The sequence below is a fragment of the Anoplophora glabripennis genome, unplaced genomic scaffold, assembly GCF_000390285.2.
Source record: "Anoplophora glabripennis isolate ALB-LARVAE unplaced genomic scaffold, Agla_2.0 scaffold49, whole genome shotgun sequence".
In the NCBI taxonomy this organism is placed as follows: domain Eukaryota; kingdom Metazoa; phylum Arthropoda; class Insecta; order Coleoptera; family Cerambycidae; genus Anoplophora; species Anoplophora glabripennis.
In genome coordinates this window covers 1,066,716-1,081,427 of record NW_019417201.1, presented here as the reverse complement: position 1 = coordinate 1,081,427, position 14,712 = coordinate 1,066,716, and the positions used below count along the sequence as shown (strand labels likewise).

General features: G+C 33.1%; 1 protein-coding gene across 2 annotated transcripts in view; it reads right to left on the bottom strand.

Annotated features, from left to right (window-relative positions):
* The window catches only part of LOC108903867 (A disintegrin and metalloproteinase with thrombospondin motifs 9), a 317,588-nt gene that overhangs the window by 241,546 nt on the left and 61,330 nt on the right, over positions 1–14,712 (bottom strand). The window lies entirely within an intron of this gene.

Below are 14,712 nucleotides of genomic sequence, written 5' to 3'. Positions count from 1 at the left end.
ACTATTTTAACGCACATATTAAAAGTGTCACACACTTTTAACGCACATATTAAATAAGTCAGGAAAAATACTACTTAAAAGTAACATAGAAGTTCTAGTCTCTAGACAAGTACTTGTACCAAATTTTAAATTGATATCTCAAATCGTCAAAAAATTGTCGCTGAAACAAACAGGCATTATAGAATCGGAAAATTTTTTTCACTTTGTTATAATTGAAAGCAAATAATTAAGAAAAGTATAGGCACGAGAAACTTACGAGTTATTATCTCAAAAGCAATTTTTTTGAGTTGTAGCAGTATTCCAGCCGGCCTACGGAAATGAATTGAAAAACATTTTTGATGTAATGAAATCCCGAAAACAGGTAATTATATTTTTTACTTATTTTCTACTTTAACGACGAAGAAAACAAGTTGATTTTATTATAAATCGCGGTCTAAATATTGTGTACGGTTGTTTGTGCAAAACAACTGCAGTTCATCAGGGTTATTTCGATGAAATTGAAACAAAATATACATACAATCATTTAACGACTGGTGTTTCCGTCAGAACAAAATCAAAAATAATTTTTAAAAAATGATAATTCTTAGAAATGTTTGGTATCAAGATATGGAAAAACCAGCAATTTAAATTTGTAGTTTTATGAGACAAATTCATCATTAGAGATCGAAAATATTATGGCAATGTGATACAGGTTTGGCTGTAGGCCAGGTTCTGTTTTATGTAATTTTATTGAAACAAAAAGTGACACATACGTTTTATATCTGCACTCTACACATTATAAGAATATATATGTAAGTATTTGCATAATAGTATGAAATAAAAAGGAGCAGTGTTTATTTTCCTATACTAAACGCTTCACATGGATCTGAATAATGCTATTACATCTTTAGCATCCCCTACTTCACGTATTAATAATCTCACTATCCGCATCATTGTACGATAACATGTACGTACATGTCTGCCCTGATTTGAAGCTTCGCATCGATCAATTTATTCGGTCATTCTAATACCTGCCCTGTTGGCCTGGCATGCCGGTGACAAACGGCTTTTTCCATTTCATTGTCGTTTGTGAGTGAGTTTGACACTTTGCTTAGTCGAGTGTATGACACGTGTTTTTATGGCAGTCAGTAGCATTGTGTATTGTGAGCACAGAGCGGCAGACGGTTTGACCACAGATTTAGTTTCCGATGTCTACTCATCATTTTCTTTTATCGACATACAGAAAAACACTTTTTTTAATAAATAATGTTTTCTTGTTCGTTATAAATATACCTCCCTCAAAAAATATTATTATTACTGTCAAATTGTCAGAGATATATTGCTTCAGTGAATTTTTATTTTTATAATTTTTTTATAAATTTAAATTTAAGGTTAAATATAGAATATACCAAAAATTTATTAAGCTCTTAAAGGAAACTAAAAAATAAAAATATATATTCGAAGTTACCCAATATCAATTCCTTCATCATTTTCCACATTACACCACAATTTTTATACCAATATCTCACCGCTACACTGTACGAGTGACACTTCATTGCATGCGAACTCGCTAATAATGTGTTGTTATTTAAATAGAGTTTTAGTAATTTTCTTGTTAAATGTAGCAAAAAAATGCATTATCAACTGTTATTAATACGTGTTACACTTTCCAATGTGATTAATTGAAAACAAACATAAATTAATCAAAACATCATTAACTGATTGCATCGATCTATTTTTTTGTCTTAATTGATTTAAATATTGTTTTCTTTGGGACAAATGTCAACACAACACACTTGTTGCCAACACAGAAATATGAAAACGTGAGTAATGCTGTTAAGTGATGTACCGTGGTAATTTTACACTGACCTAGATCCTAGATTGTCAACAGTAGAAGACACATTTATTTATTAGACACTTTTATTTCGTTCAACACAAAACATCGAAGCTATTCGTGAGAGTGTTGCTGAGATTTCAGGAACATCAATTCGGCACCGTGGTCAAGAATTAGACATTTCGAGAAGCTCTCTACAGCGTATTCCCACGAAAGATCTGCATCTTGATGCTTGTGATCAATTGATTCAAGAACTGAAGCCTACTGACTACGTAAGAGCGAAGAGAGTTCGTTGAATGGATTATGGAACAAGTGGATGCTGATTTTTCGAACAAAATCATCTTCAGCGATGAGCCTCATTTTCAACTTCAATTTTTTTCAAACAATTTTTTTTTAATTTTTTTTATTTTTTTTTTATTTTTTTTTTTTTTCAAAAAAAATTAGTTCACATTTCATAGGAATGGCTCCTTTTCATTGTATTTTTCGTTAAATGTTGTAAATTGACTCGAAAATTGTTTTTAATAATATGACTATAGTTATAATATATATTTTAAATTTAGTGACTGTTTCAAAATGTTAACAATGTTTTTATATTTCTCGTTTTTTATGGTTTTTTAATTTAATCTTAGGTTATATGTCCTGAGAAAGGAAATAAACATTTCCGAACGCTTGACAACAAACACAGAGTGTCCTTATTATACTAGCCCTTAGCACTGTTGACTGCAACCCCAAATACAACACCGTTTTTTTTATTATTTTTTTATATACAGGGTGGGCCATGAGTGTGAGAATGTAAAATAATTCCCTTGTTATTCATAGTACAGAAAAAAAGTTTATATAAAAGTTGTACAGAATTAAGAAACCTAAACGACAAAATTAATTTGAAACATACAGGTCGACGAGTAAAACGGGGCACGGCAAATATCACATTTTTTAAATGGAACACCCTGTTTGTTTTTAAACATATGAATTTCTGATAAAATTCTATATATGGCAATATAAACAGTTTAACATCTTAGTGCGGGGTTGCCAAATTATGTAGATAATTCTGACCTCGAAAAAGTTGTATTAACTTTCAATTACTAACGCTTGGAGCAAAAGTATTTGACAAAGTTGTAGGAAAATGTTAGACAAAGACTGCTATATTAGCTAATATCGATATTTTATACAGGGCATTTTTTATAATACGATAATTTTTAGAAAGTTCAAACTTGATTTTCTAAAATTTTTCAAATGGAACAGATAGTATTTTATTGTTCTATTTTATTCACTTATCGGTCCACTTTTATTAAGTATGTTCTACACCTAAAGTTTTATTTTTTAAGATATAGCAATATTTCTGAAAAAAACTATTTTTTTATTAATTTCGGTCGCACGAGATGGCTTGCCTTGCTTGTGTCAACTTGCCAGTTCATAATTTATCATTCCAGTTTAAGTTCATTTTATTAGTTAATATTTATTTGTTGGTATTCTAAAAAATAATAAAAATTAAGTTTTTTCAGAAATGCTGTTATATTTTAAAAATTAACAACTAATAGAACATGCTTAATAAAAGTTGAGGTGGGCCGATATGTGAATAAAATAGAACAATAAAATAGAGAAAGTTCTATTTGAAAAATTTAAGAAAATCAAGTTTGAACTTTCTACAAATGATCGTATTATAAAAAATGTCCTGTATAAAATATCGATATTAGCTAATATATGAGTCTTTGTCTACTATTTACCTATAACTATGTCTATTATTATTATTTTGTTCCTAGTGTTAGTAGTTGAAAGTTTATACAACTTCTTGGAGGTCATGTTTTTTCCAAAATTCGAATATTCTCAGAAATCTGTATGTTTAAAAATATACAGGGCTGCTCCATTTAAAAAATTTAATATTCGTCGTATCCCATTTTTACTAATCGCCCTGTATGTTTCAAATTAATTTTGTAGTTTAGGTTTCTTGATTCTGTACAATTTATATACAAACTTTTTAATCTGTATTATGAGTAACAAGGGAATTATTTTACTCTCTCACACTAATGGCCCACCCTGTATAATTTCATAGCATTCCCTTGCTGTGTCCTGTGCGCACGTATGGGCGGAGCTATCTCAGACTCGGTCTGTATATTGTAGATTTACACTTAAGCGACTAGCCGCTAATCGCTATTAATGGCCGTTGTTGACACTGCCAACTCAGCAACATAATAAGACACGACATAACTTCAAACTTAAATTAAAATTATTAATTCCGAGTCATCTAGTGCAAACCTCACTTTAACATTATTGTGAAGAATTTCAGTGAACATGACAAACAAAAAAGTAATTACGCTGTTTATTGAACATATTTTACAAGTAATGTATGTTTATAAATCAATTTTCTATATAATTTCACTTATTTAATACACTTTGACTCCTACTCCGCTGACCTAGCGGTTAACTATCAAAGGGCACGCGCTACTGTTCGATAATCGGTGCCATTGAACACATTTTATCTATCAGCACAAGTAAAACTATCTCACAATATTGAAAAACTTTCCAAGAAACTAGTATCTCCGCAGCTGTCTAGGTCAAGGCAGGCCTTAGACGTCGAACACAATGGCCACTACGCATCTCCTTTCCAAATAGATTCTACATTTTAAGTTTGTACATAAAAAGTCAATCCGGCGACCTTACAAGGACACTTCTATTGGTGTAATACATTAACCGCCAGACGCGATGTTTACCCAACATTGTTTGTATTACTGTTTAGCAAGCCATAGGAAGACAAAATGTTGATAGGTATGTTTGATAATCGGCTGAAATAACATTTAGCATTGTACAGTTACCGCAGTCGTTTTTAAACAGTTTGTAGGTCAACGAATTTGTAAGATTAAAAGCGAATTACTTTGTGTGGAAGTGTGACGGTGTATTATTATTAGAGATCGGATATGTTACGGTTGGCTCCAGGCTGAGTTGTCTTTTACCATTGCCTTCTTATAACTGTACTCATTACATTATAAGAATGTCTATATTTAAGTATTTGCATAATAGTATGAAACAGAAAGGGGCACTGTCTATTTTTTCAACACTAAACGCTTCACATGGAACTTACCATAAAATATATAGGAATAGTAGCAAAAGTTGTCCTAAGTGTGCAGTTTCCACTACTCGCGTCATCGTACAATAGCATGTACAGTCTGCCTCTGATCTGAGGCATCGCATCGATCAATTTATTCGATACGTATCTAGCGGCACCCTAATGCCTGCTCTGTCGGTCTGGCGTGCCCAGTTTTTTTGCAGAGGGACGTAGTTCGTGCATTTCATTGTCGTTTGTGCGTGTGTGAGTGAGTTAGAAGCTTTGCTTGGTCAAGTGTGTGGTACGTGTTTTTATGGCAGTCAACAATATTGTGTATCGTGAGCATAGAGCGGCACAGGGTTTGACTACAGATTTAGCTTATTTCTACTAAGAGTATTGCCGCTTATTTGATGGTCGCCACAAAGTTTGCGATGTCTAGTAATAACTGAAGCAGAGCTGCTACGACTACGAATAAATTTATTGGGAGGTGGAAAAATAGGCTGGTTTATGTATAACCGGGAATATATTTATTTACAAGTGGAAAATTTTGTTTATTGTTGTCAATCGCATTATAAATAATGGTAAAGTCAATAGTCTGTGGAGTAATTATCTATTTTTATGTTTAGGAAATGTTACGACATAGAACCTCGTGTTGTACCAAAAATCAAGGAAATACGTAAAAATGTTTTTTCTAGAAATGTAATTTTAACTAGATTAGGAATTCGAAAGGACCACGATCTAATTACATTAGAAAGTGGTCTAAGTCAAAATTAAAAAATGCTGTGGATACGACTTATTTTTGGCCTCTGACATAAACTTCCGATCATAAAACTCCAGCAGACAAACTAGTCTCTTTTTATCCACTTTTAATCCTTTTTTTAGAATTTCAGACACGCGTGTAGATGGAGTAAAAACGACTTTGTAGATCTTTATACTCCAGTCGAATTTGATCATAAAACCTGAAAGTTAAACCGAATTTAAAACGTTCTAGTCAAAAATCTAGTGCGCGACGAGGGCGACGTTCACGCGCATGCGCGGGCCTAGCGGTCCTTCTCTTGTGTAGAGGTCGTTCATTAACGTTAACTTTTGTTAAATGTCTACTAATAATATTTTCACCTTCAAATTATAATTGGACCGGAGTATTAGTCGACACTGCTTATGTCAAACAATTTTATTTAAATCCCATTTCAGTTCAATCCCTTTTTTCTATAAATACGAGACAATAAACAATGTGCCATACAAATATTTAGTTCTTAGGGCTTTTAGACTAATTTTTCGTGCTGATAAAAGTATTGACATAGAGGCATAAACTTAAATGTTGCATTATCAAACATTACCCGCAATTTTTTTAACTCCCCTCGTAGGTATTTAATAGAATACTCCACTAAAGAGTACACTAATATTACCGTCCGTATTGTTTATTTAACTGATATCTAGCTTCATACATACACAGAGTGATAAATAACGCCCGCTTCCTCCAAAAACTACAGAGGAAACCTCAAATATTAACACTAGACATTAAATAATCGTAAATTTCGCGGAGTATTCACCTTTACTCTAATTTTTATGTCTGGTAGTGCTTTGAACTGGGTTACTCGACGCAACCGAACAACTTAACGACATTTTTTTTTATAGACAAACTCATTAACACATTTATTTTGTTGATTATAATAGTGCTGATACCAAACAAGTAGGTAATAATAACCTCTGAAAAGTTTTTCTTATGTATCGGGCAGTTAAATGAGTGTTGTTTACTTTTCGCAAAAACACAGCTGTTGGTATTTCTACATGCGATTTTGATCACTAAAACAAACCGTATATAAATTTGACACTGCACTGCATTTACAAAATTTTATTTCGAATTGGTTTCTAAGCAACAAATGTGGAAAGGAATTTTCGGTGGTTGATCCGCTGTTATAGACTACAAAAATTAAGCTTAAAGAATTTATTCTATCAACATTTTTGTATAAGATGTTCCAAAAGTAACACAAGATTTGAATTTCACGCCATTGTCATTTCGAAAAGGTGGCAGTATTGTGCAGGATCGCACGTTGTACTGAACGCATTGCAGTTAGACAAAATGGAGCGCTGTACGACGCGTACGGAGAGTGTGTAGCTGAGATTGTGCGCAAATTACGTGTAACAGAGGATTTTAACAAAAGATCTTCCTCTGCATCCATTCAAGAGTCAGTTAACTCAGGAATTGAAACCATGCAAACGACCATTTAATACGCCAGACATTCGTTGACTGGATGTTGGAGAATCAACAAGTAGACGGTGATTTTGCTAAGAAAATCATCTTTGGCGACGTGGAGCATTTCCATCTTGGTGGGTATGTGAATGAACAAGCAAAACTGTCGAATCTGCTGCAGAGACAATTCTCGGGTCGTTCAAGGACGACCACTGTATACCCAAAGAGTGACAGTATGGTGTGGATTTTACGATGGTGGAGTGACTGGTATGTTATTTTTGTGAAAATGAGAATCCGGGGCCAAAAAAATTGTATCATTCAAGGTAATGTGGTTGACCTTCATTTGACCTTGATCTAGACGTGATGGGGTTATATGGTTACCGGGATCGTAATCAGCGACCCAAAAACAGAAAGGTCACCCGATCTGGGAAAAAGGACTTTATGATTTCTGTTTGTGGGTCTGTGTCTGACTCTGAGCCATCTGACCACATATCTGATGTTTCTGCGCATGCTCTTGGTCATCCTGAACAAATTGAAAATATATATTTTCCTCTAAAAGCAGAGATAGTGTGATAATTTGTTTATTAAAATCATTTCTGCAAGTTTTATTAAATACTTATAAATATACGTTATACCTATAAACGTGGCTACAACTCCTTACATCCACAATTGCAATAAAAGTTAAAATTTTCCTAATTTTCCATATTTTTCTATTTTTCTCCATACAATTTTTCAGGAAATTTTTGAACGGTATTCGATTATAATAGACTGGAAGTCAGCTCCTATTTTATGGTGCGAATGAATAGGTAGATCCTTATTTTCATGTATTCAAAGCCAATAAAGAAAATATTTGTGTGTTTCTTCATATAAATAATTTACTTAATCAGTTTGCCATATTTTCTACAAATGTTTTAACACATTTTTATAAAAAATGGTGTTATAGCTTACGAATAATACTTAATTATTCTCAAGTATTTAACTTCAATCTGCAGGTATTTGATTAGTCAGATAATCATCAAGGATAGACAATTTGGCGGCGACAGCTTTCATTTTCAGTAGCACCTACTCAAGTTGACAATCGTAGTCGCGACTACATCTCCCCCGAATTACGAAAGACCCGCGTTGCCCAATATTTGTCAAAGGAACCTGTTCTTTCATCTGCGTGGGCACAATAAGACCATGAATGGGCGGCTAGATGAATTAAGTTGGGTCCCAGTTTTAACAACGGACAGATTTTTATGTCAATCATAACGAGATATATCTGCCACGAGGAAAATTATATTTTTAACTTTAATTATCCCTGTCGACCGTTAAAAATAAGGCATGACCACGTCGGTCAGTTGTTAAATCGCTCTTTAAATAAATAATACTGTTTAAAAATAAAGGAGTGATATCATTCATATTCGGTCGGCGGCCAGATGTAAAAGACCTTATTTTAGGCCGGAGCATTGTTGTAGAAGGCTGCCGGATTCGATTGTTTGCATTATTTGGACTATCGCGGTATCTAGATTCGTCTTCAGGTTTGTCTCGTCATGAATTTCAGATTTGATGAATATTGGATGAGATTGGCCTAAATGCTGAGCTTGTTGCTTTATTATGTTCATACTTAACTGATAGATCGCAGTACGTGCAACATAAGTCTATGAAATACCAACAGAAATCAGGTGTCCCGCAGGGACCTACTCTTGGTCCCTTATTGAGTATTTTATTCATTAACGATATTACAGCTGACCTTGCAAAAGTTGCCATGATTTTTTCAACCAAAACAACGGTGTTGAATTTTTTCGTTGAAGCCATCTGCGACTGCATTGATTGTCTTTTCGTCTCAAGGGTCTAGTGGGCCACTCACGATTCGTCGCCAGTCACAATACAATCAAGGAATTGTTCACCTGACGGGATTCGGAATAGAGGCTCTCATTTCAATACGCCACTACAACAACAGTTCTCAACTTACTTAGACAAATGAGCGCGCGTTTTGCTCCCAACACTTTGGCGTTGAATGCACTGTTGCCAAGAGCATCAGAGTCTCAGTACTCTTACATTGTGAATTGCCTCAATTTAAACAATTTTCGAAGCATTTTTCGAACAAATATTGATTAATACCCACTTGAGACGTGGTTTTCAATTATAGAATGGTTTTTTATTTACCGACGCTCACAAACCAAGTTCCATCGGTTCAATGATACATTACCGTCAAACATGTGTCAATTTCACAAACCCATCCGACCTGATGATGCTGAGGATCGCCGTTAATGAAACCTACCAAACATACGACTGTTACGTAACGCTGCCAAAACCGTATAGACATATAAATTATACATTCTCATTACATTACAGTTAATGACACTATTGGCAAGCTGCGAATGTTTTTAAGACATCGCGTATCGAATACTAACGAGGACCCGTCTGTGCATTAACATTCCGTACGCGAGTAATACACAGAACTTGTAATCCATCAGATAATGAATGTGTAATAGTATAAGGTTACCGGTAAGGTATTGGTTACATCTTCGTGGACGTGTCGACTGATAGTTGATCAAGTTCAAGGTAATTCATGGCTTGGTGCTCGTGATCCCTTTGTATTGTTTAAAATACAGTGGATTTACCTTGTAACAGATTTCGTATACATAGCAATAATTATGAGCATTTGCAATAAAAAAAAGTCTTCTTCAGAAATTGGGGATCGTTTCCGCATTCTGCTTCTGCCATTTATTTCCTGACGCTAATACACATCTGTATGCATATTAAATCAGTATATAACTGACACCAGTCTCGCTCCATCCATCCCAATACCATATTGTGCTGCTTTAAACCGCTTATGTTATAGAGTTCGTTATCTATTTTGTCTCTCGGACGTATTTACAAACTATTAATCTGTAATCCTTCGATTGTTGTGTCTGTGGTATTCTAAGTAAGGTGTTCTGCTTGTCTGGGGGTCCGTTAGCAATGTTGAGAATGTACAGCGTACAATCATATTTGGTCTACAGAAATTTTGTTAAAACTGAGCACACACATGTTTACTTTCTATTTCTGGTATTATTAGTGTACGAGGTATATTTACAAAGTAAGTGTACTAAATTGTTTAAAAATCAAACGGCGGTATATTTATGAAAAATTTACGTAGTTTCCCTTTGCAAGAAGAAACGGGATTACGATCCTTACTTCGCAGCTGACGCGATTCAGAATAGGGGCACTTATTTTAACACGCCACTACAACGACAGTTCTCAACTAACTGATAATGAAACAAATGAGTGCGCGTTCTGCTCCCAACACCTTGGCCTTAAATGCAATGTTATCAATAATACCATCAGAGCAACAGAGTATCTTTCTTTGTGAATATGCCTCATATTTAAACTAAATTGCATTTTTAATCCAAAGGTGAAATAGTCGTGAAATGTACACAATCTTCTAAAAATACAGATATTTTATTATTAATTTTCGAATTTTCGAAAGTATTAAGGTAATTCAAACAAATTCAAACATTTTTTTCTACAAAATCTTATCAAATGAAGTCAAACAATATTTTTCTATACCAGAAATCTAGGTAAACAAACGCTATCTAGCCCCATGTAGCCCATAGATCGAACAAAATTTCCTATCGACTGTTAAAATTTCACTACAAGTACTTAATTCACCCCGTATACCAAGGAACTAAAGTGCAGATTTTAATCACGCCAACGTTTATGTGACGAACTAAAAGGCACTTTAGTTCCTGTACAAGGTAATAAAGTGTATATTTTAATAACAACGATAAAGTTTGCGAATTGAAAATCACTTTAGTTCCTAAAACTAGAAACTAAATCGGAAGTTTTAATCTAAAAGAGACTAAAGTGCTTTCTTAATATTTTACTAACTGTAAAATTTTACCAACGAATTAAGTTTTAGTTCTTGAAACTATGAATGAAATGAAAAGTTTAGTACAAAATAGTATTTTTCGTCAAAGTATTGAAGTGCATCTTTTAATAACAACGATAAAGTTTGCCCAACGAATTATAAAGCACTTTAGTTCCTAAAACCGGAAACTAAATCGTAAGTTTTAATCTACAAGAGACTAAAGTGCATTTTTTAATATTTTACTAACTGTAAAATTTTACCAACGAATTAAGTTTCAGTTCCTGAAACTATTAATGATATTAAAAGTTTAGTACAAAATTATATTTTTCGTCAAGGTACTAAAATCTTTTAGTATCTTTTAATAACAACGATAAAGTTTTCGTAACGAAATAAAAAGCCTAAAACTGGAAACTAAATCGTAAGTTTTAGTCTACAAGAGACTAAAGTACATTTTTAATACTAACTATAAAATTTTAATAAAGACTTAAAACAAACTTTAGCTCCTGAAACTAGTAATGACATTACTAGTTTCATACATACACATATACATAGACATATATTTTGTCTAGATATTAAAGGGCATTTTTTAATATCTATAAAGTTTGCCCTACGAATTAAAAAGCACTTTAGTTTCTAAATTTGGGAATTTAATTGGGAAGTTTTACTCTACAAGAAACTAAAGTGCATTTTTTGATACTAACTGTAAAATTTTGCCAACGAACTAAAAGACTCTTTAGTTCCTGAAACTATTAATGAAATCAAAAGTTTAGTGCAAAATAATATTTTCGTCAAGGTACTAAAGTGCATCTTTTAATAACAACGATAAAGTTTTCGCAACGAAATAAAAAGCCTAAAACTGGAAACTAAATCGTAAGTTTCAATCTACAAGAGACTAAAGTACATTTTTAATACTAACTATAAAATTTTAATAAAGACTTAAAAGAAACCTTAGCTCCTGAAACTATTAATGCCATTAAAAGTTTAGTGCAAAATAATATATTTTGTCTAGATACTAAAGGGCATTTTTTAATATCTATAAAGTTTGCCCTACGAATTAAAAAGCACTTTAGTTCCCAAAATTGGGAATTCAATTGGAAGTTTTAGTCTACAAGAAACTAAAGTGCATTTTTTAATACTAACTGTAAAATTTTGCCAACGAACTAAAAGACCCTTTAGTTCCTGAAACTATTAATGAAATCAAAAGTATAGTGCAAAATAGTGTATCTTATCAAGGGACTAAAATGCGTCTTTTAATATCAACAACGAAGTTTACCAGAGTTAAAATACACTTTAGTCGCAAAATATCGTTTATTTACTTTGACAACTATTTGAACTGGATTAGTAAACTAAACTAATTTAAAAGGACACTACTGTGTGAAACTAGAGAGTAAACGAGAATTTTTTAATTTAAGAAGCGCAAAATAGTACTATAGTACTGTAAGGTACCAAAGTGCTTCTTTTAGTCCCGAGAGTGAGATTTGTTTATTACTTGAGGCATGTTATTCTTTTGCATTTCGTAGCCTCATATGAATAAAATTACATAATTTTATTAATACACCGACTTGATAAATGTCAAATATGAAAATATATAGTATACTTTATCAATTGTGTAATAGTGAACATTATATTTTATAGAACTAAAGTGTATTGCTTAACAGTCCACAGCAGCAATCACTCAAGGGATTAACAAGCACTCCTTGATCAAAAATAGTTAAAATTAAGGATTAGTTATTTCTCTTTCATATACAAGTACGTCACAAATATAAAATGATATTTTGCAGTTTAAAAGTGACACTTTATTTTCGAAAATTATACATTAAATCAGATTTTTGTACGGATTACAAAGAAGCACTTTAATCCTGTGATATTATATATTATATTTTAAGGAATCATCTCATCTCTCTATAATTCTGGGGATAAGAGATAAAAAATGATTTTATAAATTGAAAATAGGAACTGAAGTTTTTCCGAGAACCGAAATGTTTAATTTTCGACGACGCTAGATTAAATTTTTAAATGATTCTATAAAAAAGGGACATTCTCTTGAAGAATCGAATAAATATCAGTATCCCGACCATATAAAAGCTCGCGAAGGGCCTTGAAGTCCTGTAGAGCTTTCCGCGAGCCAGTACGCTTACGAAACGCCCCCGCCTGGCGTACGCGAGACCTTGCCCCACATTTCCAAGGAAGTCTAGCACGGTTGAGGGGACATAGACATACTATTTCAATTAGCCAGTCCCGAATAATTAATATTTTCTTAAATAATTACAGGCCGCGAGACGTCCGTAACGCGAGCCAGACACGAGGGCGATATTTAAACGAGATAAAGTTTACAAAAGCCGAAATAAAACAGACGCCGTTAGTTTGGCCTAAATTATGATTTACAATGGTCGGCGGTGTTTGTTAGTTTTACATGGAAATCTGCTACAAGGTGGGTGATAATTAATAACCACTGAGTCAGACAAGCTTTTTTCTTCTAGCACAAGCCCGCCAAATAGGGGTATTTCCCCAACATTTAAAACACGTGATACGCAATTGGGTTTTAAAAAATTGGCCCGTCAACTTTTATAGATACACTGCGAGAACGATTTATTTTTATTACCGCAGATGTAGTTCTATCTAATAAACAGTGTACTTGAACTTGAATATGAGCAACGAAATCTCAAATTACTGTAACTAAATGATTTATTTACCAACTGTAAACAATTTATGTGTTACAACTAAAATATTGTGTTAGTATAGTTGTTTTATAATGATATAGTTAATCACTTAGTAATTCAAATGTTTTATACAGGGTGAGTCAGTTTTTTGTAGACAAACTTTAACAGGAGATAGAACACATGTTTTAAAGAGAAAAGTTCCTATAAACATATGTCGTAGAAGACTTCGTTTCCGAGATACAGGGTGTTGAATATAATTTTTTTTCTCGAATTTTCATTATAACTTATAAACGAATGCTGAGAATTTTTTCATGTTTGGGGGATAATTAAGGGGCAGAAAACAAGCGATAAGAATGTTCAAAAACTTGCACAGTGGCGGAGTGGAGGGGGTGCTCAACCCTTTTCTTAAACAGAACTTCTACGCCATTAAGCACTAAATAACCCAGCACTGCCCTTTTGAGACTTGTCGTGACTAGTTTGTATCTAAAATTGTATTTCAAGCAAAAAAATTTCCTGAACATTTTTTGAGAAATGAATAGTTCTAGTTATTTTATATTTTGTGAAGTGTTTGGCGACGTTTACGAAATTAAAACAAAATTAATAAATCGGAAACGGTCCACTCATTACATCTTTTTTCACGGAAACACCCCAAATTACAGGTAGCGATCGAATTTTCAAAATATCCAGAGGCGTCGAATTTCCAACTCTCGGTATCTACGCCACTGGTACACGTATTTATATCCGAATTCAGTGGACTTTTACCTCTAATTAGTAAAGTAACTAGTAAGTTTAGTCATTCTATACAAAACCTCGTCAGAGATATTTCAGAAAAGGATTTTTTTTAATTTCAACACCCTGTATCTCGAAAATTATCGATTTAAGGGCCGGTGTTTATATAACGTTTTTGGTTTAAAAAACTACATATTAAACAAAAGTTTTTTCTTCCATAAGACAAATACGTGGTTGGCACTTATTTCTTGGACATCCTGTATATCGGACAACAAACTTCAGCATCGGAATAGAAACATGTAAGTCTGCTTGTTGATTATAGTTGAAGTAAACAAGGTATTGCAATCTCGGATAATTATCACTAAAAATGTATTGAAACAATGAATTGCAAATTAAAAAAATGTATAAATAATTCAATGCGATTTGTCTGAATTAGTATGTAAC